This window comes from Pleurodeles waltl, chromosome 5 (assembly GCF_031143425.1).
Source record: "Pleurodeles waltl isolate 20211129_DDA chromosome 5, aPleWal1.hap1.20221129, whole genome shotgun sequence".
In the NCBI taxonomy this organism is placed as follows: domain Eukaryota; kingdom Metazoa; phylum Chordata; class Amphibia; order Caudata; family Salamandridae; genus Pleurodeles; species Pleurodeles waltl.
Window position 1 is genome coordinate 1,657,103,892 of NC_090444.1, and position 27,154 is coordinate 1,657,131,045.

Consider the following 27,154-nt stretch of genomic DNA (forward strand, 5'->3'; position numbering starts at 1 on the left):
ACCAGTGGAGACTGTCATCCACTACCTCTGTCCTTAACAGGATGAAGCACTCTGGGCACCAGTCCCCCTCCAGAACCAGTGGAGAGATCCATCCACTACCTCTGTCCTTAACAGGATGAAGCACTCTGGGCACCAGTCTCCCTCCAGAACCAGTGGAGACTGTCATCCACTACCTCTGTCCTTAACAGGATGAAGCACTCTGGGCACCAGTCCCCCTCCAGAACCAGTGGAGAGATCCATCCACTACCTCTGTCCTTAACATGATGAAGCACTCTGGGCACCAGTCTCCCTCCAGAACCAGCGGAGAGATCCAATCCACTACCTCTGTCCTTGGCAGGATGAAGCACTCTGGGCACAAAGCCCCCTCCAGAACCAGTGGAGACTGTTATCCACTTGAGAGACTGTGGCTTTGCACTCCCCAGGATTGAACAGTGGGCAAACCACCCACTGTAGAGACCTGAGAGACTGTGGCTTTGCTCTCCCCAGGATTGGACAGTGGGCAAACCACCCACTGTAGAGACTTGAGAGACTGTGGCTTTGCACTCCCCAGGATTGGACAGTGGGCAAACCACCCACTGTAGAGACTTGAGACACTGTGCCTTTGCACTCCCCAGGATGTGACAGTGGGCATGTGGCCCCCTCGTGGATTTGGCATCGTGCACTCAAGCAGCTGAGGTGCCCCCCCTTTCCCTCCCCATGAGGTGCCTGTTTTCTTGCTGTCTGATGCCCCTGCAGTGTTCTCTCCGTCATGGTCGGGGATCTTGTGTGGGCCTCGCCCATACCGTGTGGTCCCAGTGTTCCACTGACTTTCTTTGTGCAGTACCTGGACTACTATGCCTGGTATTTATTTTGTACATTGTGTATATATATATTTCTGCCTACTTGTTTTTAATATATTCCGATGGTTACACTCATTTTCTTTGGTCTTTGCATTCTTCCAGGGGGGTTTGGGGGGTGTAACTGTGATGTATTGATATGCATTAGTGTGTGTGTTGTGGAGGGTGAGGGTGGGGGTGTTTGGTGTGTGTGTCCCTGTTTTTTGCCTCCCCCCTTCCCTGTGTCGTAGGTGCTGTACTCACCGTGGTCTTCGCCGCCGGCGTTCGTGCTCCTGGTAGAGCAGCAGGAAGACTATCGCAGGTAGAATTTGGAGTTCCGGTTCCATGGTGTCCTCGATCCTCGTGGAGTTTGTAGAGGTGAGCGTTTTCCCTTCGGAATTCCTGTTTCCGCCGTGTTTTTATCCACGGTGAATCCACCCCGGCAAAGGTGGCGGATTGGCCTGTCGTAATAGTGTGGGCGGTACATTGTCTCCCGCCTATCTGTTGGCGGTGACCGCCGCGCTGTTTGTTTGTACCGCCGTGGCGGTCTGAGTGTTAAAGTGGCTGTCTTTGTTGGCGGTTTCCGCCACGGTCGTAATTGCAATTCTTTTACCGACGGCCTGTTGACGGTCTTACCGCCACTTTAACACTGTCCGCCAGGGTTGTAATGACCACCTAGGTGCCTTGACGCGGCTTTACAGCTCCTGAGCTGTGAGTCATTGGTTCAATTTTTTGACGTTTCAGTTATTAACAGTGTATTTCATTTTTGTTAAATCTCTTGCTGATAAAAATTTACATTTTCAACCTTCACTCACCCTTGTGTCCAATCCAATCAGTATTTGTGAAGTATTATTTGTCTTTTCTGTCTTTCTCTGCCGGGATATACATTGTCTCTAGGGAAAATCAAACCACTCTAGATATTTTCATAAACTAGATACCCAGGGGAGTTCAAGGTAGTGTACCTCTTGTGGATTCCAGCAACTTTTCTTACCAACAATGCCCTGCAAGCTTCAAAATGTGACTTAAATCACACATTTTCCTTGAATTTCTGTGCTGTATTCTTCCTGAAACAGGAGACCACAAAATTCTTACCACCCAGTGTTTCCTCACTTGTCCCAATAAAAATATGGCCCCACTGGTGTCACTGGATTTAGTGGCTGCGACAGAAACTGATCAAGCAAATGTGAGTCCTCGCAAAGGGACCTTTCTTGAACTTGGTTTGATTTGCACTGGTGCAGGTACTAGGCCCAGCCACCGAAGTGAGGTACCATTTTTATCATAAGACTGGAATGCTGTGTGGAAGGAAGTTTGTGGCTCCCTGTAGATTCTAGAACTTTCCACCACAGAAATGTGAGAAAATAAAGTTTCTTGAGTCAAAGTTTGGTTTACAAGGGATTCTGGGTAACAACGTGGTGAGAGCCACAAAAGTCAGCCTACCCTGGATACCCATTGGTGTCTAGTTTTTGAAAATGTACAGGTTGGCTAGGTTTCCCTAGGTGCAAGCTGAGCTAGTGTCCAAAATCTAGAGCTACCCATATGCGCTGCATCCATGTTGCATTTTGGGCCGTCTACTGTCACAGGCACTGGATCTACCCACACAAGTGAGGCATAATATTTGTCGGGAGACTTGCAGGAGCATAGAATGATAGAATCAATTGAATTTCACTTTATTTTTGCCTTTCAAATGTGAGCCAGTGTATAAAAAAGATTACATTTTGAAAAATACCCTCCAAATCACATGCTAGCACAGGTACCCACAACTTCAGAAATGTAGAAATAACCACTGCTCTGAAACTATATATCTTGTGCCCTTTTCAGAAATACATATGTTTTCTTGATACCTATTTTTCACTCTGCATATTTTGCTATAAGATTTGGTCTATATACTCTACACTCAATGAAAACCTATCGTACAGTGCAGCTCAGTTTGTTGCTCTGGTTTTCGACATTATGGTATTTTACTAAAGATGTGTATGCTGCAACGCCACGGAATCCTAGCTATTATCTATACTGTATAGTGGATTCTGCACTAGAGGTCAATGGATCGAAGTGACATAGGTTTGAGGGGATGTCATCAATGTGAAATGTAAGCATCAACAATAATCGGCATAATCAAAGTGCCTCCCCCAAGGGCACAACCTGCAGTCCTCACTCCGCAGCCAGGCCACCACCACCGGCAGGAGAGGGGCCGCAACACCAGGGATCTCCGGTGTTGCGGCCCCTCTCCTGCTTGTGGTGGCGGCCTGGCTGCGGAGTGAGGACTGCGGGTGGCACCCTTGGGAGGGGTGCCGGTTCCCTGGTGCTTTGGAAAGGTTAGCGTGGGCTCCCCTGTGGTGACGGGGGCCCACGCAGCAGGAACACGATGTGGATGCACCCTAGAGGGTGCTGTGGTCCAGAGAGACTGGCTGCTCCTGGAGGGGCAGGAGCAGAGGATGGCGTCGTGAGTGAGGTGCCCCACAGAGTCCAAGTGTGGCATACCGGGGTGAGATGGTGAGCCCCCAGCACCTATTGAAGGGGCCCTAGGAGAGACGAGCTGAACCCCTGAGAGGGCTTTGGGCGGTGGCCCTACGGGGGAGCTGGCGACGCTGGCTCAATGGCAGCAGTTCCGTCCTGTGACAGAGGCCCTAAGAGCAAAAAACATAAGGTATCATTGGACATTTTAATTTGGCCTGGCTTTGATCTCCATAACAAGGCTTGCCACTTCATGCCCATCGGTGAGGCCGCGGCTGCGCTGGACCTACAGTCGGAGAGTGAGGGTGGAGGCTTCGCGGTAGCTGGAACTGGTCATGGGGGGACAGCACCTCTGCTTCAGTGGAGCAATGGAGACAGCAGAGGAGGGGGAGGAAGACTTCCAATAAGTGATATTTTCCAATGGTCTGGTTTCTGCAATGGTTCTTGAGAGGTTCTGTGGGGGCCTTTGGGGCGGCTCCAGGTAGGGGTCCTGTTGGAGGTAGGGTGAATGGGGAGAGGCTTCTTCATGTGAGAGACAGTCTCACTCTGAGGGACTCGACTTGGACTTGCCCGCCAGTGGCCTGATTTGACGAGACCCCTCTTTTGCTTTCGAGGGGCCTGGAGACGTTCCTCCATTCTTGTTGACTTGGGAAAGATGAATGGTCTTGGGGGGGAGGAGGCGGTGACATAGCCCATCCACACAATGCGGAAAGTAAGGAAGTTTGCTATTCTGTGTTTTCTTGTTCTTGTGTTTGTGTTGTGTAAGAGTTGTTTTTTCTATTGGGTTCATGTTCATTATCCCTTTTTCTCATTTGAGAGCCTTGTGGGGGGCCTGAGGAGCACCTGGGACGCTGGGTGGGGGAGGATATGGGGAGGGTGGCGGGATGCGGAGATGCGGTAGAACGCTTGGTCAAGATCTTTTGGTTTACTGAAATGTAATGTTTGATGTGTTATCTTGGAATGTTAAAGGGTTGAATTCCCCCAATAAGAGGTCCCAGTTGAGGAAATATCTTGACGATCACCATTATGATATTGTGGCCCTACAGGAAACGCATCTGAAGAGGGGAGAGGGACACCGCTACGTCACAAACAGTACCCCCAGATATTTTCAGCTTCCGCACCAACCAAACACCGTGGGGTGGCCCTCTTGTTCCAAAGGTCGATTCACTTACGGGAGGCGGGATCCAAGCAGGATAAGGAGGGCAGATACTTAATGATAAAGGGCAGCCTGGGGGGGAAATACAGTAGCTACTTTGTACGCACCTAACAGTGGTCAGACTCAATTTCTTCTGAAGTTCCTGGGAGAGCTGGAGGGTTGTGCAGAGGGAGAGATAATCTTGTTGGGTGATTTCAATTTTGTTTTGGATCTAGTGATAGACACAACACACCCACAGTGATCGGGGATAGGCGCTTTTGCCAGATCTGTGAAATACGCCTTACACGCATGGGGCTCTTTGACGCCTGGCGTGCACTCAAATGCCCAGAGATGGATTACACCTTCTTTTCTCATTCCCATTGATCCTACTCAAGGATAGATGATATCTTTCTGAGCAAGCCGCTGCAACAGACTCTGAGATCTGTGGCCATCCACCCAACTATTATTTAAGATCATGCCCCTGTGGAGGTTACTCTGGAGTGGTCCCTGACACGCTCCTCCGCCAGGTGCTGGTACTTCCCTAATGTCCTGATTCATGAATCCGCGTCTCATTCTGAGCTGTGGAAAGCTATCAGAGAGTACTTCCGGCATAATGGGAGGGACATAACCCCCCTGATGTGTGGGATGCTTTTAAGGCAGTTATCAGGGGCACGTGCTTCTCCTTGGCATCAGCACTTATTAGGTTAAAGTCTGAAGACCAGCACCTCTTGGAAAATGAACTTAAAGCAGCTGAACGGGTCCATAAGCTCTCCCCAACCTGGCAGGCCCAGAGGAGGGTGGTCGCCATTAAGGGTAAACTACAATCTATTTATATGAATAGGGCAGAAATGGCACAGTTGAGGCTTCAGAAAACTCACTATGACAGGGGTAATAAGATAGGGACCCCACTGGCGAGACAACTGCGAATTAAACAGGCTAAGGACTATATAGGACAAATTACTGACGAGTGCGGGAACATTTTATGGAGGAGGGGAAGGCATTGGCATTCAGAAGGTTTTACGCCCGTCTCCATCAATCAGATGACCCGTCTGCCCAATTTCAGGAAAGTTATTTAGACGGTTCTCAACTTCCACAGGTCTCCATGGAGACAAATGAAATGCTAGAGGCACTGTTTACAGTGGAGGAGGTACAGGCGGCTATTGACGCACTCCCCCTGCACAAACCCCCCGCCCTGATGGGTTTTCTGCCCACTTTTACAAGTCCTTTAGTGCGGAGCTGTCAGGACATCTTATTGCATTGTTTAATCATGTGAGGGGGGAGGAGATGGTGTCCTCCTCTATGGGGGAGGCTCTGGTCACACTTATTCCCCAGGAGGGGAAGGATCCTCAGTGCTGTGCCTCTTATAGGCCCATTGCACTACTTAACCTCATTGCCAAATTATACTCTAAAATTCTGGCGAGGAGACTAGAGGATGTTATGCCAGAGTTGATTCACCCGGATCAATCGGGCTTTATCAAGGGCCGCCAAATGCATGACAACTTGTGTTGTGTCTTTCATCTGATGGAAAAGGTGACTAAGAAATGGGTCTCCGTGCTTTTGTTGGCGCTCGATGCTGAAAAAGCATTTGATAGGGTGGAGTGTTCGTTCCTGGTGGCGATCATGCGGCGATTTGGTTTCGGGGAACAATTTATAACAATGGTGATGAGTAACTATGCATGTCCCAGGTCCCGTATTCTGGTGAATGGTGTGTCCTCAGATTTTTTTGATTGGTCGTGGGTTACGAGGCAGGGATGCCCTTTGTCCCCGCTGCTCTTTGCGCATCAGTGTGGAACATCTGGCAGCGCACATACGAGCGTGCCCCGACTTTCCGGGCATTAAATTTGGTGCTTACTACCATAAAATCTCCCTGTTCGGTGACGACATTTTACTATTCGTCACTGATCCCCGCCCATCACTTCTGGCAATTCAAGAAGAATTGACACACTTTGAACAGGTGGCAGGTATTAGAGTAAACATGGGGAAATCTTATCTTCTTAATCTGACAGTACCAGCCGCTGCAATGGCCCAGATAGCTTCCATGTCCTCATTTACTTAGGCTAAAAAAGAAATCACATATCTGGCCCTTAAGCTGGTCCCTAGGGTGTTCGATCTGTTCTGAGCCAACTACCCTCCCTTGCTCAAATCACTGCGAGAGGACTTCAGGAGGTGGTCATCACTCTGGCTTTCTTGGCTGGAGCGTATTAATAGCATCAAGATGATGGTGCTTCCTCGCTTTCTTTATCTCTTTCAGAGCCTACCCGTTGACATCCCGTCAGAGTTTTTCGCGGAGGCCCGGGTGATGTTCATGAGGTTTATTTGGCAGTGGTTGAGTGCTAGATTATCTTGCAAAGTACTTATGTGCCCCAGAGAAGAGGGTGGACTGGCACTTCACGACCTCCCCCGGTATTATCGCGCGGCTCAGTTGCGTGTTCTGGCTGAGTGGTTCCTCCGAGAGTTGGATAAGTTGTGGCTTCACATGGATGGGGTGGTGACGGGAAGGACTCTGTGGGATATCCCGAAGAGGCCCAGAGGGGCACGTCCACAGAACGTCTACCTTAGTACCCCCACTGCCACTACCCTTAAGTTGTGGGATAATGCGATTACTTCCTTCCCTTCACCACATACCCCAATACATTTCAACAAGGCTTTTCCTCCAGGGGAATCTGCGGGGCCCTTCAATAGATGGAGGGAAGCGGGTGCTTGCGGATTGCAGATTTATTCCATGGTGACCAGCTGCATTTGTTTGCTAACTGTTGCAGGGATTTTCATCTCCCTCCATTTGAACACTTCCATTATGCCCAACTAGTGCATTGGGTCTCACAACCTCATATGCGGAAGGCGGCCAGCCAGGGAGCTTCTGCCGATGGACCATTTTGTACAGCGGGAAGGAGTGGCGAGGGGCAGTATATCTACGTTGTACAACCTATTGGCTTAGGCGGATAGGGCGCCGATCCGTCAGCACATCCAGTTTTTCTGTACAGGTATTGGGTGCTTCGGTGAGTGAGGAGCGTTGGCCACCCCTATTTCATGACATAGCCCAACATAATCGTTCGATGGGTGCCAGGGAAGCACACTATAAATTATTCTACAACTGGTACCTCTACCCAGAGAATCTTAAGAAAATATACCCCTAGGCGTCCGACAGGGGTTGGCAAGGGTGTGGTATGCTGGGGAATTTTAGGCATATTTGGTGGGACTGCCCAGCTACCCGTCCTTTTTGGAATGAAATTCTTTCCCACCTGAAAGAGATATTGGTTTACCCAGTGCCGACATCACCAGAGCATATCCTGTTGGGCCTTCGTGCCCCAGAGCTGGAACATCAATCGCTGGGAGATCGAGCCATTTTGTGGCTGGCGTTGGGGGTCGCGAAGACCACTTTAGCATCCTTCTGGAGGAAGGTGGACCCACCCCCAGTGGCCCTATGGTTCTCGAGGTTATGGCGGGGCCTCACCATGGAGCGTCTGGCTGATAAAATGGACGGCTCGCGCAGTGGTTTTGATTTTATTTGGGACCCACTGGTCAGGTTTCTCTCACAGGGCCTTCCCCTTACTGCATGTCGTCCCCACCTTCGAGCGTTGCATCTTTTCCATGTGTAGGACCTAAGTGCAGAGGGTGGTTGAGTGTGATTAGAGCTGCTCCTTCGGGCTTGGGGAGGGGGCTCTCAGTTCAATGGCCTTTAAATTTGAATCAGACAAATCAAAGAGATTGGACACTTGTTTTGTTGTAAGGTTTTTGTAATATGTTTTTTCAGATGCCGGAGGCCGATGGCTGGGTCCACCATTTGGGGGTGAAAGGGTTTGTCTTAAGCATGTGTTTCTCTCTGATATTTGTTAACCTTGCTTTGGAATGGGAAAGACAGGGAGAATGGCACACAGTATGGTGGGACGCCTGAAGTCTTATGTACATGGGCATGTTTATTTTCTTGTACTGAAATATTAATGAAAACAATTTTACAAAAAACAACAAGACAAATTATCTCCAAATGAATTACACTTATTAATAATACCAGAACTAGTAATAATGGCAAAGTATACATCCGTTCAACACTCAAAAGATGTCAATGTAAACCATGAACATTCCAAGTTAATACCCTCACTACCACAAATTAGCATTAACATGTTGGGCTTCATGGAAAAAGAATTTAGAAACACAAATTTACGAAAACTCTTCAACTGGGGTTATTATAAAAAAAATATTATTAATATGCAGCAATCAAATTATAAGTTGCAGCTGGTTCCTGGAAAGCAAAAGAGACACATATAAAATTACAATGATATACATTACCAAATTGATAGCAACAAGCAGTCTACTTCAGCAAGGGGACACCATCAGATATGTCTTCAGGAGAATTGGGCCTAACAACAGCTAAACCCACACTGTTAATATGACTCGATCCATCAGCAGGAACACTGGAAATCTAACGACTTCAGTCTTTCCGGCTAAATCTGCAATCTGCCTCATACAATATGAATCTGCATCTGCCTCTAGAAAACCCTACCTGGTTGTTATACTAATCTTTAAAAAGCTTATGATTGGTCAGTTCCTGGGGTGGTTACGTTTCAGCCAATAGACATTTTAATTGATAACCTAAAATACAACAACATTAGCTAAAAAAAATTCTCAACTCCAACTTTTCCTCTTCCGTCTCGTCTGTAGCTCCATTGTTCCATCTCGTCTAAACTTCTCTTCTCAGGAAGAAACTTTTACACTTGCAACATTCACTTCCATCCTCAAGGAGCAAACCACGTATTAGTAACATTCTCAAACAATAGAACATTCACCTTATGTAATGCTCAGTTAAAACATGGCCTTGTAGGACACAATGCAGCAACCCACTAGGGGTAGCTGTGGACACATCTATTAGAGCATTGAATACACTTGTATGTAAGCATTGAATTATGGAAAATAACCACAACATTAAGTTAGAAATTTTGCTCAGTTAGGAACGGAAAAGAACTGTGACGACCATTTTCAAAAGTCACCCGTTTTACACGTTAATTCATTATACATTTAGTATACCAAAATAATAAATAAACATGTTAGAAAATTCACACTCTCACAATCCCTCCTCTGATGACTATTTATGTCATCACATCAATCTATAATAAATGTATTTATTATCATAAAATTTTCAAAATTTGGTCTAATTTATTTTCGCATTATTTCTCTTTCCCCTTTTATTTTCTCTATAAAATTTAGTCATTTGAATTTCAAAATTCCTTCTATTCTTTTCCAATTTTCTTCTTTTAAAACATTTCATCATTTTAAATATTCCCCAAATTCCAATTAGACAAAATACAATTATTGACACCCAAAATAATACCTCTTCCCACATTATTAAACCAATTTCCCACAGCTTTAATTCCCTTGCCAGCTTTTTCCCAAACTGTAGTTTCTGTTAGTTCTTTTAAATTTTCTTTATTTATTGTTATATTTTTAATCAACTCTTTAACTTTTCCTGAATTAGCAGGTATAAATGAATAACAATGTTTCAAACCAAGTAATTTACAAACTCCTCCCTCCTTTGCTAAAAGAATGTCTAACGCAAGGCAGTTCTGAAGTGCCATAGCTCTTGTAGCAGCCAATTCTGTGTCTAGAAGAATAATAGCTCCAGAATATCTTTTCAACATGTTATCCACTATTGTAGACAACTTCTGTATTTTAATTGAATTCAAGACTACTCCCACTGAAGGAATAAGGCCCCAAAAATGTTTCCAACAATGCTAGAAATTGATTCTCGCTTGTGTCTCATTTGAAATTTCATCATTTCAGGAATCTTACTCAAGTCTTCCAACTGATAGATTTTTGGAAAGACTATTTCCAAGTAACATGTTCTGTACCATCCTCTAGGACGAAAGTAATGTGCATTTCTCCCACAAATATAGTAAATTCCAGGTACTGGTGGGTCCTGTCCATTCATCATAAAATCCCACTTACTCCTGGACATAAAAACATGTCTACGCTCACTCTTTTCTATAAACACTCTATCATTCTTATTTCAAGGTCTGTATATACAAAGTCTTCCCATGAGTTCAGCACCTATTGTTAGTTTTCCTTGTTTAATAATATCAATATAAGCATAATCAACTCCAGGTTTTCTACTTATTATTCCCTTATCTATCTTTGCCTTTATTTCTCTTCTTCTATCTACTGTGTTATCTAAACTTGTCTTTTCTACAAGAGTTAGTAAACATGTTAAATTATTTTGGTGAGCAACTGCAGTACCAAAGGTTAAAGTAGGCTCAAAGAAATCTCTCATAATACCTATTTTATTCCCTTTGGCTATTCTATTCAAGTAACCTATGACAGGTACAAATGATAATACTATGTCACAATTTGAATAGAAATAATGGGTATATTCTTGATTATAGAAACGAGTTAATAAAAGACTGCAACTTATAGCGTAAGTAACAAGCAAATCATGGTAAGTAGTTCCTTCTTCCACTGAAGTCAGAATCTGTGTACATACATAACACTCTTTTGCATCCATCACCTCAACATACTCATGCAATAAGCAATAGAAAACATTAGAAGAAAGCTCTTTCTCTTCATGTAAGTATTTAACATCTATTCTAAATGTATCTCTCGTTAGTGATGTATCAGTTATATCTAAAGAACTATCAATCTTCGTAGGCTGGTTGGCTCTATTCATCTCATAAACAGTCACCCCTACGAACAACAATAAACACATTAACACACTCACTACCACCAATCCAATACTTAAAACTTCACAACAACTTATTCTACTGTTTTGGTTATGTAAGGTTCTAATATTTTCCATAGTCTCCCAAAAAAAAAAATCCCAAATTTTCAAAAGATCCCTCCTAATTTATTTATTTTTTCAAAAATTAATTCACTCTGGACAGTCTCCTTGTCACTTTCAGTATAGCAGCTTGTCAAATCCAGTTATTCATTTCTCAACTCCAGTAAGTATTAATGTCTCTCTTAAGCATAACTTTCATATAATTTTCCAAAATCTTTTCCCAAAGTCTTTTCTCACAATCTTCACGCGCCAAAGTAAACATTTTCAATGTCTCTATCAAAACAATAACTCTAAAATTCTTCTTGCCAGTCATTTGTAATTAAGTACGCCCATTCTGACCCTGCATATCTCTTGCTTGCAACTCTTTTTCTTTTCAGTCTTCTGCTACTTTCACTTTCTTCTCCACTAGTACTTTCTCCTTCATGCAGTTCCTTTTCCTCTTGAATTGGTGGAACTACATCAACCCTTCCACTCTTTGAGCTATTCTCTGGCCAATTGTCTCCTTTCGATGTCTTTTCGTCAACAATTTTCTCAAGATTGAGTCTTCACTTGCCTTTGAACCTTTTTCTTCTGATGTTCCCGCAACTGGTTCAGGAAGACTATAATCCACTTGGGCGGGACTACCCTCAAATCCTTTCCCAATGGGGTCTGTCTTTTCTGCAGTTTGGATAGTCAATCCACCTGCTTCTGAGGACACCCTCCTCTGAGCAGATCTTCTCTCAGTTGATTCTTTCTGATCACTCTCATTCGAGGACATCCTTCTCGGGTCAGAATCAGTCTTTTCACTTTCTTCACAGACTGACTCTTCTACTCCTTTTACAGATTGTTCAACTTCTTCTGTATTTTGTTCTTTTTCATCTGTTATAGGAGAAGGCACATCTCTGTCATTTTCAATGTTCGGTTCACTTTCTTTCTCATTGCTCCCAATGTTGTCAACTGCTGGTAATCTCAACAGTTCTTCTTCTCTTTCTATCGGATCATGCACTTTTCTCGGGTGGCTTGCATGCACCCAATTTGACAAACCAGCACATTTTACAGCTGTTGTTATAGTGAGCACGATTTGATAAGGACCCTTCTACCGTGGTTCCAGTCAAGACTTTCTCACATGCTTCCATATGAGCACCCAGTCACCAGCTCTCAAGCTGTGGCCCTGACCTTGTGTTTGTTATACTGTTGTTGCTTCCACCTGATGAGAAAAAGACCGAACTACATCAGCTAGGCTTTTGCAATAATCGAGCGCCATATCATCTGTAATGCACAAGTGCATTTGTAGGTATTGCTGGTAATCTCATTGCTCTCCCCATACAAATCTTGTGTGGAGACATCCCAGTCTTCTTATCAGGAATGCTCCTCATTGACAGTGGCAAAGCATCTGGCCATTCTTTCGCAAATCATGATTTTAATGTTCCATTCATTTGCTCTACGAGTCCTGAAGCTTCTGGGCAATACCTACAGTGTAGTCTCTGCTGAATGTTTAATGCTGAAAAAAAGCAATTTTTTCACTTCATTATTGAAGTGGGTTCCCCTATCTGATTTTATTGAAACCGGGAAACCAAAACATGGAATTAGTTCTCGCAAAAGTAACTCGGCTACTATAAGACTGTCATTTCTCCTTGTTGGATTTGCCTCAATCCAGTGACTGAAAATGCACACAATCACCAACACATATTTCAAACCATCACACGCAAGCATTTCAAAAAAATCCATTTGCATTCTGCTGAATGGACCTCCTGCCATACCTATATGTCCCATGTTGACAATTGTTCCTTTGCCAACATTCATCTGCTGACAAATTACACACCTATGGCAAACCAGTTCAGCCTGAATTTTGGATTGTACCAAAATTGTTTAAAACTTCTGATCATTGCATTTCTCCCTATGTGTTTCTGACCATGATAGTATCTAGCCATTTGTGTCAACAAACTGTTTGGTAAGACTACTTGTCCCTCTACTGTCATCCAAAGTTTGTCTTCTCTTTGAATGCAACAATGTTTTATCCAATCCCTACGCTCTTCTTCTGGAACATTGTTCTGTACAGCCTTTAACTCCTCTAATGTCTCAACAATCTGCATTGTAATATTTGCATACACCTCATCATTTTCAGACATCAATTCCCAATTTCCTTTGAATGAAAGTCCATTCAGAGCACAACATTTGGCAACCTGGTCTGCATAAGCATTTCCCAATGTTACATAATCTTGTCCTCTCAGGTGTGCACTGCATTTATCCATGGCAATTTTCTCTGGTTTCTGTACAGCTTGTAACAAATCATGTATTCTTTCTCCAATTCTCACAGGTCAACCTGATAAAGTCAGGAACCCCCTTTGTGACCAAATTTGCCCAAAATCATGTACAATACAAAATCCATACTGACTATCAGTGTAGATCGTTACTTTCATCTAGTCTGACAATAGGCATGCTCTAGTAAAAGCCACTAATTCTACAACTTGTGCAGAAATTACTCCTTTAAGCCATGAAGCTTCTAGTATACCAGTAACTGTTGTTGTCTCTTAAGCAAGAACCATCGACAAAGAGAATTTGATCATTGTCTTCCAAACAAATGTCTTTAATGTCATCTCTTGGTTTGGTGCATAGTTCTGTCACCTCCAAACAATCATGTTCAATGTCATCTATTTTATTTGTCTCTTCTCCCTTATTTGGTAACAGTGTTGACGGCTTAAGCGATGTGCACCTTTTGATCGTTTCATTTGGTGCTCCAAGAATCATTGTCTCATATCGTGTCAATCTTGCATTTGTCAGGTATTGCTTTTTTGACCTGGTCAATAGAATTTCTATTGAATGAGGTACCATCACTGTCAGAGGATAGCCCATCACAATGTTTTCACTTTGAGGTATACTCTGCTCAGCTGCTGCAACTGCTCGTAAGCATCCTGGTAAGACTGCTGCAACATTGTCCAAAGTAGCTGAAAAATATGTTACTGGACGATTGACACCACCAAGTGTTTGTGTCTAGACAAACAAAGAACATCCATCTCGCTCATGACAAAACAACAAGAAAGGTTTTGTGTAATCAGGCATACCTAAAGCTGGAGCTTGACATAAACCTTCTCTCAGTTCATTAAATGCCCTCATGCATTCCTCATCCATCATTATGGGATCTGAAACATCCTTATGTGTCACTCTTTGCAGTGGTTTAGAAATAGCTGAAAAATTTGGAATCCACTAGCGACAATATCCTGCCATTTCCAGAAATATCCTCAACTCTTTCTGGGAATTCCATATTTTCATTTTCATTATTGCCGCTACTCTTTCGAAATTCTCCTCGATCCATTCTCGATCAAATGTCCCAAATATTTCACCTCTTGTTGGCAATACTGCAACTTAGTAGGAGATACCTTATGACTATTGTCTCCTAAAAAGTTCAACAAAGCAATTGTTTCCTCTCTACAACCCTCCTTTGCCTTTGATGCAATCAACAAATCATCAACCTAATGCACTAATGTCGATTGGTAATGCATCACCAATGACTCCATGTTCTTTTTCAAACTCTGATTGAAAATTGATGGTGATTCTGAAAACCCTTGAGGAATTCTACACCAGCAATAGACTCTTGTCAGGAACTTGAAACAAAAGAGATATCTACTGTCCTCATGTAGAGGCACTGAAAAGAAAGCTTGGCACAAATCAATTACTGTGAACCATTCTGCATCACATGGAATCTGAAACATAATCACTGCTAGATTTGGCACAACTGGACAACATTTCACCACAATGTCATTTATTTTCCTCAAATCCTCTAATCCATTATTGGTGAATTACACGGACTTCTAATCACTTCTTTCAAGACTTCCTGTTCCAAAAACTGTTCAATCAAATGTCTTATCCCTTCGATTGCCTCATTTGTCATTGGATATTTTGCAGTCTGCAGAAACACTACATTCTCTTTCACTGTTACTTTGACTCCTTTGAATCCTTTAATCAAACCAATGTTTTTTTCCTGATAAGTCCCAAACTTTTGACTTAACTCTTTTCTGTAAATTGATCGGCAGATTTAATTAAATCTATCGAATTGTTATGCTCATTTGCTCGCTCATTTTCATCTGTCTGATCATCGAAATCTAGCAAAGCAAATTCTCGAGACACCATCCTTCTTTCAACATCAACTGACAAATCGTCTTCTCCATCACTTTTTGTCTCAACTTCAATCCCTTTCGTTGAACACAAAATTGAACAATTTATTTTGCACAGTAAGTCTCTTCCCAATAATGACACTAGACTAGAGTCACAAACAACAAAACTATGGTAATCTCTAAAATTTCCAATTTTCACAAGAACTGGTTCTGTAAGAGTATTGACCAAATGTGTATTTGCAACGCCTACTATTTGCACTGTCTTTCTGAAATTGGTATGTCTGGAACTTTTAAAGTTCTTACTGTTGAGCGTGCTGCTCCTGTACCAACCAGAAAAGTAACCTCATGACCATGTACTTCACCTTTCACATAAGGACCTCTCTGATCCACTTCCAGTGATGCAGCCATCATACACTCCTCCTCATCTGAACTATCCAACGACCATTCAGCTTTTATTTCATCCTCACTGTGTAAAGGAAACTGTTCAGCTGTTCTTACAGTTTTGTTCTTGTTTTGATTTGTGACCACTTGCGAAAGAATTACCTGTTGCTGATCCATAATACTCTGTATCATTTGAACCTGTCTCGGCATGTGCATTTGCTGTACAGGCACAATCTGCACCTGTGGCTGCATTTGTTGCATTTGTGACATTTGTACCTGATGTACCTGATGGTGTGAATTCTGTTTCTGCTTTATGGGCTGTAAAGGCTGAAAACCTTGCATCACATTCACATTTGGTTTTGACCCCCCATCCTAGGTCCTCTCATACTCTGAAATTAATTGACACCATTTGTCTGCTGTACAATTCCTTCTTGATTTAACATCGGGCACTATCCCTTCCAATGTCCAATTACTCCGCAAATATGACAAGGTAACACCTTTTGTCTCTGCTGCTCATCCTTCATCACCACCAAACTCAAATCCACATTTTTATTAACCACCGGAAGCATCATTCCACCTCGACCTCTACCTTGACCTTGACTTGGAAACAAACCGTTTCCCTGTGGCAGCTGTTGAAAATTTCCCTGTCATCCTGTCTGTGCAGCCTTGATCTGCATCACCATCACTTTCTCTTTCAGCTTTTTCTGCTTCATCTCAATTTCATCACTACAGTATTTGGCATACTGCAAAACCTCATCAGTTGGCTTTGCTTGCCAGCAAATTAAATGATTCTTAATCATATGATTTATTTCTGGTTTTAACCCTTCAACAAACCTGAACACCAAATGATTCATGCTCTCTTTCTCAATTGTTTCCACACCACTGAAGTGTTTGAACGCCTTCAACACCCTTTCATAATATGCATGTACTGATTCCTTTCCTTCCTGTGATGTTCTATCTATACGTTGCCAATCAACATTTTTCGGCGAAACTCTCATTTTCAGAAACTCAATGACGTTATAGTAATATTTCATAACTTCAGGAGATGGCACACCTGTTTTCAAATCTCTTTGCGGTTCACTCGTTGGCCAATCAACACTTCTTTTGCATTCAATCCACAAATCTACTGGAACAACAATATAAAAAAGTGTGTTCAGCTCTTCCCATAAACACTTCACAAGTTTCACAAACCTATCTGTTTGCTGATACCACTCCATTGGCTTCTCTCTCAACCTCAGGTAATCATTTGTAAAACTTAAAATATCACTCCTATTCCAAGGTACATGTATAAAATTCCCTCCTGATGTTTCTCTCATTGGCAGCCTTTTCACTGACTCTCCTGCCTGTGTCACATCATCTTTCTTGTTCTCATCCCTACAAATCCCATGTGTGTAAAATCTTCCTACTCCATGTTTAATCTGTAACTTCTTTTCAAAGTGTTCATTTTTGACAAATCAATGTCATAATCGTCTGCTACTTCTTGTAACTGCTGGTAAACTCTCTCTGCTCCTCTAGTAATTATTTTACATAGATATCTCAATTGAGCTTCAGTATACGACTCAAGTCTATTCACACCCACGGTCCCGTCCAAGAATTCATTTCCTTCCATGTTCAATCTCACTCTGTTTATTGTTTCTTCCTCCCTATCTTTTCTTTCTTGCGTTTTTGAATTACTTAAATCTTCCAATCATTTTGTTATTTCTTGTGCAGACAAACCTTTCAAAGAAACTCCATTAGCTTGTGTATCTAAATCTTGCTCTTGTCCTGAACTCGCACAATGTTGTGGAACCATTACTCTCTGTCCATGACTATTATAGAATATAGCCCCAGAATTCTCAAAAGGAGACAAATCTATTAGAGAATTAGTCTCATTCAAGCTTTGTCCTTGTCTAGGAATTGATTTTTCCCAAACTCCATTCTGAATATCAAGCAATGAACTCACTCCACTATTGTCTACAAGTGCATATAATGGAGTTACCGAACCCATCGTAAGAGGTACAGTAACTGCATCTGGATTCGCTAAAGATCCAACCCTCTGCATCTGTCCTGCACTTATGCTCCGCATTTGTGGAATCTGTATTTGAACAGGCTCTCTTATGTTCATTCCTTGCTGACCAGGAGACAACAGTAAATTAGTAGTTGTCCTTACAATCTGAACCTCTGGCTGTATTTCAGGAATGTTTATTTCGAACTGCTGTCTGTTGTTCAATGAATAATTGAAACTACTCTGCGTGTGAACTTTTTCATTGTTCAGGATACCCCTTGATAATTCTAATGTGGATGGTGCAGTACGAATTATATTACTAATTCCACTCCCATTTGATCCGTTATCACTTCTCTGATTCGCATTTGGTGGAAGATAAGTCTCTAAAATCTGAGAAACTATCTCATCTTCACCCATCTCATCATCATCATTAAACAAGACTTGTTTCAAGTCTTTCAATGTTTGTTCTTTAGTCTCTGTTGAACCCTTTTTCTTCATCTTCCCATCTTTGTTTCATCCTCATCCTCCTTTGTTCTTGCAGGAAATAATCTAATTCCCTGTAATGTTTCTACTCTCCACCTTTTCTGCTCTTCATCCCATCTAGCTTCCGCTAATGTCTTTTCCACTCTTCTTATTTTCTATTCAAATTTTAATGCGTGTTGTTGTCTGGCTACCAGTTCTCAAGTCGCTAAAGCTTCGTATTGTGCTGGCCTCGGTGGAGGATTTAAACTGTACATTTTTTACCTAAAATTATCCAAAATTCTTAAATTGAACGTTCCATTTTCTGGAAAAGCCAAACAACCTCCTTTTCTTGTAATTTTGAACAATGTTTCAACCAAAGACATGCTCGTGTTCCCTTCTCCTCAAATACAATATATGCCGGAGTATTCTCTGGCAGACAAACCTCTCCTTCGAGTGCCGGAATATACTCATCACCTCTGAATGGGCTTCTCAAGGTCTTGAAATACTTCATTTTTGACTTAAATTTATTTAAACCTGATGTCCACAACAAAAATTATTTACAAACTTAATTAAACTAAGCAAATACAAATAGTAAATCAAATGAAAAAGAACGACCAATCAAGAAAAGTGACTACGATCCCACAATTCTCTTCGACCCTCTCACCTTCAAATCGGACTGATTGACGAATCTGTGCGCAACCCTTCTCACTAATCAACCAATCCCAGTGCGCCATCTCTTACATCACACTAACAGATATACACCTCCTCAGCGCACTCGCTGAGACACTAACAAAGTCTATTGTACCGATTCCTTTCACAACCCACACATAAAATCAACGCAATATTAATTCACAAGCTAACTTGAACCAAAAATATTAAAACCAATTTGCACATTTATTACAGGTAGGTTAATACAATTGCTTCAGAACCTTCCAAAGTAACCTTCAGCTTTCACCTACTCTTTTTCACAGTTCTCACAATCATGAGTAAAATTCGACCTGCGAACTTCACTTCTCAACTGATCCTTGGACTGCTGTCCTAGTGCACTTAGTACTCACCAAGTCTTCAGTATAGTTCCAATCACACCAGTTATCTCACAAACTTGACTTACCAATCATGCTGGATCGGTCTATTAAATGAACGAATTACAACATATACCAAGTGTCCCACTACACTTTTTAACATACTCCGGAGTCCCAGACCTCCCTCTTTAGGTCTGTCATCAACAACCAGGTGGATAATTTTTCCTTACATTAAGCACCACACTCAAATGAAGAACGCCTGCAAATTAGCTCAAGCTATCCTAGCGCAAATCACATCACTCAATTAAAGAAAACACCGCTAGGAACATACCCTTCAACCTAGAGGGTCTCCAAGAACCAGGGAAAGTCACTTAAGACATCTAGCAACTCATCTTGTTAAATCCGTGTAACATTTTAGAAAAAAGAAAACCCAACAAACTTTATTTTCACGAGGAGAACCTTACATTAACCACATTATGACATCATCAAATAATGATGTAACCGTAATCTGCTACCAAAAACTGCTGCAGCGCCACGGAATCCTAGCTATCATCTATACTGTATAGTGGATTCTGCACTAGAGGTCAATGGATCGAAGCGACAAAGATTTAAGGGGATGTCATCAATGTGAAATGTAAGCATCACCAATAATCGGCATAATCAAATACATTAATGCCTCTAACAATAATCACACCAGTTTATTAAGAAGAATCATAAAATGTATTTCCCTATCTTAACAACGCTAACGTTACGAAGATCACTCTAAAGCACAAATGGTAAGCATACAAAATTAAAAGTGGTTGATTAGAACGTCTTACATATCTAAGTTTAATCAAAACAACTAGACAAATAATCCCCAAAAGAATTACATTTATTAATAATACCAGAACTTGTAATAATGGCAAAGTATACATTCATTCAACACTCAAAAGATGTCAATGTAAACCATGAGCATTCCAAGTTAATACCCTCACTAACCACAAATTAGCATTAACATGTTGGGCTTCATGTAAAAAGAATTTAGAAACACAAATTTAGGAAAACTCTTCAACTCAGGTTATTATAAAAAAATATTATTAATATGCAGCAACCAAGTTATAAGTTGTAGCTGGTACCTGGAAAACAAAAGAGACACACATAACAATACAATGACATCCATTACCAAATTGATAGCAACAAGCAGTATACTTCAGCAAGGGGACACCATCAGATATATCTTCAGGAGAATCAGACCTAACAACAGCTGAACCCACACTGCTAATATGACTCGAACCATCAGCAGGAACACTGGAAATCTAACGACTTCAGTCTCTCCCGCTAAATCTGCAATCTGCCTAATAGAATATGAATCTGCATCTGCCTCTAGAAAATCCTACCTAGGTTGCTATACTAATCTTTAAAAAGCTTATGATTGGTCAGTTCATGGGGTGGTTATGTTTTAGCCAATAGAAATTTTAATTGATAACCTAAAATACAACAATATTACACAGCTAAAATATTTTCTCAACAGTAACTTTTTCTCTTCCTTCTCGTCTGTAGCTCCATTGTTCCATCTCGCCTAAACTTCTCTTCTCAGTAAGAAACTTTTACACTTGCAACATTCACTTCCATCCTCCATGGGCATACCATGTATTAGTAACATTCTCAAACAATAGAACATTCACCTTATGTAATGCTCAGTTAAAACATGGCCTTTTAGGACATAGGGGGTCATTCCTACCCTGGCGGTCTATGACCGCCAGGGTAGGTGACGGAGGAAGCACCGCCAACAGGCTGGCGGTGCTTCCGGGGGCATTCTGACCGCGGCGGTAAAGCAGCGGTCAGAAACGGGAAACCGGCGGTGTCCCGCCGGTTTCCCGCTGCCCCAGGGAATCCTCCACGCAAGCAGCGCCGCCATGGGGATTCCGACCCCCTTACCGCCATCCTGTTCCTGGCGGTTTTCACCGCCAGGAACAGGATGGCGGGAACGGGTGTCGTGGGGCCCCTGGGGGCCCCTGCACTGCCCATGCCATTGGCATGGGCAGTGCAGGGGCCCCCTAACAGGGCCCCATTAAGATTTTCAGTGTCTGCTATGCAGACACTGAAAATCGCGACGGGTGCCACTGCACCCGTCGCACCCCTTCCACTCCGCCGGCTCCATTCGGAGCCGGCATCCTCGTGAAAGGGGGTTTCCCGCTGGGCGGGCGGGCGGCCTTCTGGCGGTCGCCCGCCAGCCCAGCGGGAAAACTCAGAATGACCGCCGCGGTCTTTTGACCGCGGTACGGTCTTCTGCCGGTTCGGTCGCCGCCCGCCAATCTAGGAATGACCCCCATAATGCCGCAACCCACTAGGGGTAGCTGTGGGCACATCTATTAGAGCATCGAATACACTTTTATTTAAGCATTGAATTATGGAAAATAACCACAACTTTTAGTTCGAATTTTTGCTCAGTTAGGAACAGAAATGGACTGTGACCATTTTCAAAAGTCACCCGTTTTACATGTTAATTCATTTGGAGGAGCAAACAGCACATCATTGGCATCAGCAGTTCCATGACTAGCGGGGACCACCATGTTGTTCACCAGTCATATGAAGTGAAGTCTAAATGAGAGAACTCTTTAGTTATACTTTTTTCATAAAGGAAAAGAGACAATAAAGCAAAAGTCAGCTATAGTATGCTGAGTACAAGCTTCCAAAACACAGACATAAAGCTACTATGCCCAGAGAGCTGCTCTTCATGGCCTCATCAAATACATAGCATGAATAATGCACAGAGCAGTGGTGCAGGAGTCCATGAATGCTATGCAGGAGTCCATGATTGCTATGCTGGAGTCCATGATTGCTACACACATTCAGGAGGCACTGTCAGACACACGTGAAAAAGGAACAACTTCCGGCAGCACACTGCAGGAACGGTCCACCTGTTCACAGAATAATCACCTGGAAGGAAGAAACAGTTCACATTTCCCAACAGACCTGCATGCACAACAAAGGCAGCAGAGATATGCTGATCTAAGGCAGCAGCATGCAGTAGTGCAGGCTTCTCAGGCACAGATCTGTTAGTTTGACAGATATAAGGTAAAGGATGATGGAGACCAGGGACAGATGAAGGACATGTAGGAGCAGGTGGCTAGTAGAATTGGAAATAAACATCTCAAAACCAGTGAGAAACCACCTGCCCTGTCCACATCATACATCATCGGTAAGCGGAGTCTTGCAGCTTTGCCTGCTTGCTTGAATTCTGGGTTGGCCTTCTAGTTGTAGTGAATGCACAGTTGGGTGGTAGAAGCGATCACATGAGCCTTGCTGTCCATCTGACAATTTACAATCTGGTGAGCTTAACCATACCCAAAAGACAACTGGCTACATAAGAACAATGTTGATTATTTGTTGAAACCACTAGTGCCTCAAGCACCCATGGCTCAACAACGAGTTCGGAACAACAAGCTTGTTGGTATCACTAATTCCTTTACCACCAATGCCTTTACAACAATTTTTCGTTGTAAAGGCATTCCTGGTAAAGGCATTAGTGATCAGCATGCACGGGTCCAGATTGCTTCCCCCCTAGCCCACCACCCCTAAACATTACCACAACCCAAACCCCCCTCCCCTAAAACCTAAAGCACCCCAACCCACCCCTAAAACCTAAACCCTGGCCCTCGCTCCCCCTAAACCCTAATCACCCCAAGCCTCCACCCCAAAAACTAAAAATACCCAGAGTCCCCACTCTGCCCCTAAAACCTAAAGCACCCCAACACCCCACCCCACCCCCAAAAAAACAGCCCCAGTACCAGCCCAATTTACCTCCTCCTTCACCGCGTCAACTCCCTTCTTCTGTGCCTTAACCACGCATGCACATGGTTCGCACATGCATGGTTAAGTTCTGAAAACCAGGCAGTCGTGGAAAACAAAACCGTGGTTTCGCTTTCGTTTTCCACGACTTTGTGGTTTAGGAGTCATTGTTCCGGGTGTTTCCCACACTGTTCCTTCGTAAATCTTTATATATTTAAAAGCCGGGAGTTCCATAGTTGAATCGACCATGATCCCTAGTATAATACAACAGACAGTGCCTAATTTGTGCTTGTTGTTTCTGGTGCAGAGCACGGGCACTTATTTTTGAGGGCCGGTGCTTATTCTTCTGCCTCAAGCATTTGCTGCGAGCAAAAGACACAGATGGGAAAGACAGAGACAGAGAAAAAAAAAACCATCACAATACAAGAAAGCAGAAAGCTGCAAAAGTGAGCTGAAGGGGCAAGGAGTGGTTAAAATGGATTGAAGAGGCCTGAGCTGGCTTCAGGATTACGCCGCTTCAGTATTCCGTGTTCCCACATTTAATTTCAGCAGTCACATGTTTATGAGGAGGGCTTTGGGCACCGGCACAGTTTTATTTACAACTTAAGCACTGACAACAGATTAGTATAAACCCAATCAAATTCACAAAACAAACAAAATAATGGCCCTCATTACGACATTGGCGGTAAGTGCCGCTTACTGCCATGCTGACTGCTGCCAACATACCGCGACAGCGGTGGTATACCGCTACGCGTATTATGACCCACACATAGAAATCTGCCACTATACAGACACACACACAAGTCCGCCAGCCCAAAGGTCATTGATAAAATGGCGGTAGCAAAACCCACAATGTTACACCAACAGAAATACGCCCACAGCATCATGACCCACGAATCACTGAGGCGGACATTCAACCACGGAAAACCATTGGCGGTACATACCACTGCGCTCAAAATACACACACACTAACAAAACAACACCACATTGGACAATTCAAACTACACACACCTGACACTCATACACACACCACACCCACACACCCACACCAATATAAAACACACACACTACCCACAACCCTTTACGGCAAAAAAAATTGACAACTGAGAGAGGCAAGCCAGAAGCACCCACTGAATCAGACCCACAGAACACCACCACCCATACACCATCCAGGCACCTCACAGCACACACCCCAATACATCATCCCACATATCCTCACACACACCACTCACACTACACCCATGGCACCACAAAGACACCCCAGGTTCTCAGCGGAGGAGCTAAGGGTCATGGTGGAGGAAATCATCCCGGTAGAGCCACAGCTATTCGGATCACAGGTGCATCAGACGTCAATTGCTAGAAAGTTGGAGCTATGGCGGAGACTCGTGGACAGGGTCAATGCCGTGGGACAGCAACCCAGAGCAAGGGATGACATCAGGAAGAGGTGGAATGACCTACGGGGGAAGGTGCATTCGGTGGTAGCAAGGCACCAGATAGCTATACAGAGGACTGGTAGTGGACTCCCACCTCCTCCCTCACAACTAACAACATGGGAGGAGCAAGTCTTGGTGATCATGCATCCTGAAGGCCTGGCAGGAGTAGCAGGAGGACTGGACTCTGGTAAGTCAAACCTTTACTACTGTATCTCCCCTTAACTGCATGCCATCACAAACTCCTACCCTCACCCCATCACTCCACCACCTCACTTACACCCCACCATCACAAGCCACTCATCCCAAAACCAAGCCCTGCATGCTACACCAATGCATGGAACCCCATCACAGACCTGCATGGACACCCATCACCACAGCATGCACACTAGTGACAATCACAACTCACACAAGCCAAAGCTGCCTTGGTAATAACAACCATAGAGGGGAACATACCCATGCACAAGATGTCACACGCTGAAACAATAACACTGCATGTATATCCCCACAGGACCCGCACACGTCACCAGAGAGGAGGTGCCAGCAACATCCAGTCCCCCCACAGAAGAGGCCCACAGTGATGACAGCAACTCTGCACGCCTGGATCTCGATGACCAACCTGGCCCATCAGGGATTTCTGGACAGTCTGTGACCCAGCCACATTCTCAACCCACCACAGAGCCTCCTCCCTCAGGCCCATCCCTTTATCCCCAGGACACGTCAATCAGAAGTCCACTACTAAAGGGACCCCAGGCAATCCCAAAAACACAGGACAATCAGGGACCTTGGGTCAGTGGCAGTGGGCACATGGTTCAGGGGACAGAGGCACAGGACAACAGGGAAGCTGGGAGGACTGCTGTGCAACAGGGAGAGGACAGGCCTAGGGAACCGACTCTCCACGAGCCACTCACCAACATCCTGGGAGCATACCACCGTTCCCAGGAGTCTATGGGCCAGATTTTGGCCAAGCTGCAGGAGACCCAGTGGCTGCAGGACGGACAGTGCATAGGGTTCAGGGAGGACCTGAGAGACATCCACACCACCCTGGTCACCATTGCAGGGGTGGTGGCAGACATGGCCACCACCATGATGGAGGCAGTGGCACACCAACGGGCCCCTGACACTAGCCAAAATGATGAACAGCCTTCCACCTCCACTGACGCTAGTGAACAGGAGGCCCCACCACAGAAACAACAGCCCACCGGCACCCCTCCCGCTTGCAGAATGAGAACCACCCCGCAAACGGTCTCTGTGATCCAGGCAGAAGCCAGGGAACATTGCCAAAGCCCCTGCCAGGAAATGAGACTCTCCTGAATGTCACCCTTGTGTTCCACCTTGAACTGCCATTGCTCCACTTCCTATGCCCCTTTGGACAATGCACCTGTGATACTAAGAGACTGGACTCTATCCAGGACTCTCCTCCACCATCACCCAAGTCCACTACACATCCCCATTACATTTTCAGCAATTAAATAAACACCCTTTGAAAAAATACGTATGTAGTATGTCAAATGATTTAAGAATGTATTACTTTAACAATCTGTAGACATTGCAAGTAGACTGTACAGTAATGTATACATCGGTATGACCTGTATTGTGCTGCAGTCAATACACCAGGAGCCAGAGTAGGGCACAAATATCTATGTATAGACATGTCATAGGGTACAGTAAGTGGTCATATTAGTTGGAACAGCAGCCTGTCAGTGAAAATGTCCAACAAAAAACTGCAATGGAAGGTGAAGTTACAGTGTCTTACCTGTGTGTCACTGGAAGTACTGTTAAATTATAGTAGTTCTGTTGCCCACATCCTCTTCCTCTGCCTCCTCTTTGTCATTGTCCACCGCTGCCACACGACCATCTCCAGCCTCATTCTCCTGCAGAAAAGGCAGCTGGCGTCTCAAGGCCAGGTTGTGCAACATGCACCATGCAACGATAATCTGGCACACCTTCTTGGGTGAGTAGTACAGGGATCCACCTGTCAGATGGAGACACCAGAATCTGGCCTTCAGGAGGGCAAAGGTGCACGCAATGATCCTCCTTGTACATCCATGTGCCTCATTGTAACGTTCCTCTGCCCTGGCATTCGACACTGGGATCAGTAGCCATGAAAGGTTTGGGGCACCAGAGTCATCTGAAAATATTGAGGGATACCTGTTAGCCAGACACTCACCCTAGGAACCAAACCCACACCCATATACCTACATCAACTGGGTGGGGACCATGGGCTCACCTATTAGCCACACCCTGTGCCTCTGGAGTTGATACATCACATATGGGATTCTGCTATTCCTCAAGATAAAGGCATCATGCACAGAGCCAGGATACTTTGCAATGACTTGGGAGGTGTACTGCTCTGCCAAACACACCATCTGCAGATTCAGAGAGTGAAAGCTCTTTTGATTTCTGAACACCTGTTCATTGCTCCTGGGCGGGACAAAGGCAATATGTGTACCATCAATAGCACCAATGATGTTGGGGATATGTCCCATTGCATAGAAGTCAGCCTTCACTGTGGCCAAATCTTCCACCTGGGGGAATACGATGTAGCTGCGCATGTGTTTCATCAGGGCAGACAACACTCTGGTCAGCACCTTTGAGAACATAGGCTGTGATATCCCTGATGCCATGGCCACTATCACTTGGAAGGAACCACTTGCCAAGAAATGGAGCACTGACAGGACATACACTAGAGGGGGCATACCTGTGGGGTGGCGGATAGCTGAAATCAGGTTTGGCTCTAATTGGGCACACAGCTCTTGGATTGTGGCCCTATCAAATCTGTAGGTTAGGATAATGTGCCTGTCCTCCATTGTTGCCAGGTCCACAAGGGGTCTGTACATGGGGGTATG